The sequence below is a fragment of the Rhinopithecus bieti genome, unplaced genomic scaffold (assembly GCF_001698545.2).
Source record: "Rhinopithecus bieti isolate Rb0 unplaced genomic scaffold, ASM169854v2 scaffold_21726, whole genome shotgun sequence".
Taxonomy (NCBI): Eukaryota; Metazoa; Chordata; class Mammalia; order Primates; family Cercopithecidae; genus Rhinopithecus; species Rhinopithecus bieti.
The window spans coordinates 1445370-1450127 of NW_016811100.1; the positions used below are offsets into that span (position 1 = coordinate 1445370).

The 4758-nt window shown below is 35.5% G+C and overlaps 2 long non-coding RNA genes across 9 annotated transcripts in view; both read left to right on the plus strand.

Annotated features, from left to right (window-relative positions):
- The window catches only part of LOC108543147 (uncharacterized), a 36552-nt gene extending 32137 nt beyond the window's left edge, over positions 1-4415 (plus strand). For all 5 annotated transcript variants that reach the window (XR_001889484.1, XR_001889486.1, XR_001889485.1 and 2 more), the window contains one exon: positions 4376-4415. This is a non-coding gene — a long non-coding RNA (uncharacterized LOC108543147). The remainder of the gene's footprint in view (positions 1-4375) is intronic.
- A 10-nt stretch (positions 4416-4425) lies between these two features.
- Positions 4426-4758, plus strand: part of LOC108543149 (uncharacterized) — an 18379-nt gene continuing 18046 nt past the window's right edge. For 3 of the 4 annotated variants that reach the window (XR_001889490.1, XR_001889489.1, XR_001889492.1), the window contains exon 1: positions 4430-4469. This is a non-coding gene — a long non-coding RNA (uncharacterized LOC108543149). Of the gene's footprint in view, positions 4470-4758 lie in introns of all 4 variants that reach the window. The other variant, XR_001889491.1, reaches the window with a different exon arrangement.

Consider the following 4758-nt stretch of genomic DNA (forward strand, 5'->3'; position numbering starts at 1 on the left):
AAAAAAAAAAAAAATGCCCCTTAGGGGATGATTTGAAATTCTCTAATTTTTTAGAAGAATCTTTAGTTTTCGCAGGATAGAGCATTTATTGATATGGTAAATATGTGGAAAGACCCACCAGCCCCACTCCAATCTTACATCCTTGCCATTAAAAAAATAAACATAAAGACTGTTCTCTGTATTTTTTTTTTCTTTAAAAAGTGTTCTAGGAGATACAATGACATGCATTCTAGTGAATATGTAGAATGAATTGAATTTGAGATATCTTATAAAATTGTAAGATATGTAACAATATGCACCTTAGTCTAGGACACAAGCCTAAAAAGGTAAAAAATAATGAAGAAAGACTACTCAGAAGCTAATCCATTTTCTTATTTTAGGAGATAGATGAAAGGGGAAAATTGTAATATGGGGTAATCTCTATCTGATAATCACAATGTGGTTTCTGAAGAGATGTGTTGGCCTTTAGTAATGCTAAAATTACAAATGCAGATTTAAAGACCTCTGCATTTTATCCACTTTTAAATTTACATAAAAAACAAGCGCAAGATTATTGGAAAAGCATCTATGATTGTTATCATAACAGCAAGGGTAGTTGGAGTGTGGTACAATGATAAGAAGGGCAGAGGTTAAATTGCCACTAGTAAAGTCTATGCCCATTATTGAAGCCAATCCAATATTAACTTTGTATTTGACAAAACAAAAATTAAGATGCTACTCTCAGAGAAACCTCGAGGAATATCTACAACATGTTCACTTCTTTAAAAATTCACTTGTCTGTATAGCTTTCTCTTAAAATCTCATTTAAAGTGCTTAGGTATACAACCAGTACAACATAAAATGGTGTGGAATTTAGTAAGGAACATATAGTAAATATTTCCTTACAATTCACCTGCCTTGGAGCTCAAATAAGTTTTCAAAATTAGGTTCTGAAATAATGCCATGGAGAAAGCTAGAACCAAGGCCATTTAGATGAACCTACAACAATTTCCACTTCTACTTAGGAGGTAGAAGCAAAAGGCATCTACCCTTGGGGAAAGTTCAAGGAAGTTGTTGAGGGCCGGCATCCTACACTAACGCAAAGCAGAGGTCTGCTTCTGCTGGGTTTGAAACAGAAAACACACACTTCTGTCCAAAAATCCCCATAGATATAAGGCAGAATTTATATTCAGAACAACAAAATTAAGAACACGTAAATGTCTTTTCAGAAACTATGTAAAGCAGAAGACAACAAAGTAACATATTTAAGGGACTAAAAATAATCCTATCAACCCAGATCTCTGAACCCAGAAAAAAATCTTTTTAAATATTGGGATACGGAAATACTTTTCTGTCTCATCAAAGCTGATAAAATTCATTGCTAGCAGACTACACAAGAGTATATATTAAAGAAAGTTATTAGGTGAAAAGTAAGATATTAATGGCAAAAATGATAATAAATATAAATGACAACTTTTCTACTTTTAATGTCTTTATAAGATAACTGCCTATGTAAAGTAAAAATTAGTAACAATGTATTACGGGGTTTATAGCATATGTAGAAATAAATATATGCCAGAAATATCACAAGTGATGGAACTGAGGAAATATAAATATAATGTTGGTATGTAAATAGCAAATAAGCCATGTCGAGATGCCCAAAAGCATTTATTATTAGAAAAATGCAGATTAAAACCACAATAAGATACCACAGCACACCCACTGGAAAGGTTAAAATTGAAAAGACTGACAATAGCAAGACTGGTGAGGATGCAGAGACAGCGAAATTCATATATTGCTGATGAGATGCCAGCAACTTTGCAAACAAGTTTGCCAACTCTTATAAAGTTAAATGTTCACTTAGGATATAAACCAACAATTCTGTTTCTAGGTCTTTCCCCAAGAAGAAAAAAAATTTCTATGCAAAAAGCTCTATGTGAATCTTTGCAGCAGGTTTACTTATAATCAACAACCACTAAACACCACTCAAATGTCCTTCAATTGGTGAATGAAAATCCAATTATGGTACATCCATTCAATGGAACATTACTTGCCAATAAAAAGGAACAAATTACTAATGCAGTCAGCAACATGCATAGATTTCAAAGCATTTTGGTGACTAAAATATGTCAGACACACAGGCTATATATGTTGTCATCTTGTTTACATTACTGGGAAAAAGCAAAACTCTATTGTCAGAAATATAATCAGTGGTTACCACAGGCTGGGATGGGGCAGAGGTTGACTGCATGGAAGCCCTAGAGGCATAGAAATGCTGTATCTCTTCGTTGTTGTGGTGGTTACATGACTGTATTCATGTGTCAAAACTCATCTGTACTTAGAAAGGGTGACTTTTGTTCTATATAAGTTAAACCTCAATGAACCAGACTGAGAAAAAAAATAAGCCTTCAATATAATTTGGCCTATGCTCTAGGGCAGTGCCTTTCGATCCCCTAATATATGGCAGTATCATAGGTCAAAAGTTGTTCTCGTTTGACCAGCTTATTTCCTCAATGACTCAACTTGGCTTCCCCAGTCTCCACCAAGTCATCCTGAACAACATGCAGTTAAAAAATCCAAGGCGTAATGAGTCTAGATTGCGCCACTGCACTCCAGCCTGGGTGACAGAGCGAGACTTTGTCTCAAAAAAAAGCCCAAAAAACAAAAAACAAGGCATTTCTCTCAATCAGATCTGCCATTCTGATTCTACCTGAATTTCAATCCTGAAAACTGACACTGACCCACTTTGACTCCTTTCCTCAGATGTGGATTTTCAACAACCCCTAGTAAGATCCTCATTGCATAAACTACCATGCATGGCTCCATGGCTCCACATTTTTTCATTCTACAATTTTGTTATTCTGTATGTTACACCCATGCCTAAGTGAAGGGATGACTCCAGCAGAAGAGAAAGAAAAAGAGGCCAATACTTTTGGCTTAAAACCGGATATGGACCAAAAAATGTGGAAAGATATGTGATGAATAAAGCCAGACTGTTTTTCTCAAAATGTTAATCCCAACTTCCTCTTCCAAGACTAGATACAGGTTCTTTGGGTGAAGGGAAGGATGAACCAAGAAGAAAGTGAAGAAAGCTTACAAGCAACTTGCCTAAGAAGGGGCATCCTCCCTCCATCATTAGAATCTAAGACAGAGAGATCTGTGTCCCCTTCCCCTGGCTAGCACTCTAATATCCAGCAAGGTCTCAAAGATTTCCCATAGGCACAAAGTTGTAGGAAGAAAAAAATATTTACATAGTATGTTTAGGGATATTGTCCTCAAATCAGTATAGGAGCAGGGGAATATCTTCCATGGGCCCCAGAGTGGCTCAAACTTGTCATGGTGAGCCAATAGTGGTGCAGAGAGGTAATAGGATAGAAAAGTGCCAGCATGATCAAATAGCCAAAGACCAGAAGGGAGAAGGGTGTGCTGGTGACTGCCAGCCCATAGATGACACAAAAACATCAATGGATTCCACGGTATTTCCCCCACTTCCAATCTGAGGTCTTGGCATCACATAAACCCACATAACATAGTATCATCCTAGAGAAAGTGATCGGGCAGGACCCTAATTTAAAGTTAAGCTTCAATCATTCATTTAATAAGATCTCTCAAATGCAAATTGTGTTGCTGGAGGAATGTGAGAAAAAATTTCCTTTATAGCATACATGAGTATGTAGACTGAACTTTTTACTTATACTAAATTCTTAATTAAGAGTAAGAATCCGAACTACAATGTAAGCACATACTGATTGCTTTTAATTTCAAGAATTTTCAACAGAATGTCTGAAAATTTTTCATTTATATTGAGTCTTCTTACAGGCACTGTATTTAAAAAGCTTTTATAGACAGATCTGCATGATTACCATCGAGACTCAGAGAAGTTATAAAACCTCTTAACTTTTTCAGGCCCTTAAAATTAGCTTAAGACAGTGAGTCATTTCTAGCATCTTTACTAGATCTTGTTGAGTCATTTCCAGTTTCTTTACTAGATCTCATTTTTTGATAAGCACAGTTGCCATTTCATTTTATGTGCTTTAAAATACAGTTTAAATAAAGAAAATCATTTAGAAGTCATATGTGTATTTTTCTTCTCTAAATTTTATTTCATCGAAGTTACAATTAATTTTCTGAAAGTTTATAGTGTGGAAACATCATCAAAGTTTTATGCAGAGAGGCATTGAGAGATATATAAATAATCATTATATCACCTTATTTATTGTTTGTGTGTATGTGTGTATATATATATACACACACCGAGGCTGGAGTGTGGTGGCATGATCATATACTACAGCTCCCAACTCCTTAGCTCAAGCAATCCTTCCGCCTCAGCCTCTTAGCTGGGGTTACAGGCATGCAACATTATGCCTAACTAATTTGTTCTTTATTTTTGTTTTAGAGAGGGGACTCTTGCTGTGTTGCCCAGGCTGGTCTTGAAGTCCTGACCTCAAGTGACCCTCCTACCTCAGCCTCCCAAAGCAATAGGATTAACGGTACAAGCCACCTCACCTGGCTATAATTATATTTTGATTCAAATTACCACTATGTTGAACTTGATTGATTTTTAATATTGAAGAAAATGAAAATTGCTGTCATAGAAGTTCACATTATGAGCATGTATTCACAATGGAATGTCACTTTTGTCCCTCTCCTGGTTTTGGATATGAGAAATTTCTCACGATTTCAAAGTGTTTTTAAGTTGCTTTTTTCCTAAAGATAAAAGAAAAGAAGGGTAATAGTCAACTCTCTCAACAAACCACCATCTCTTTTTTTTTTTTTTTT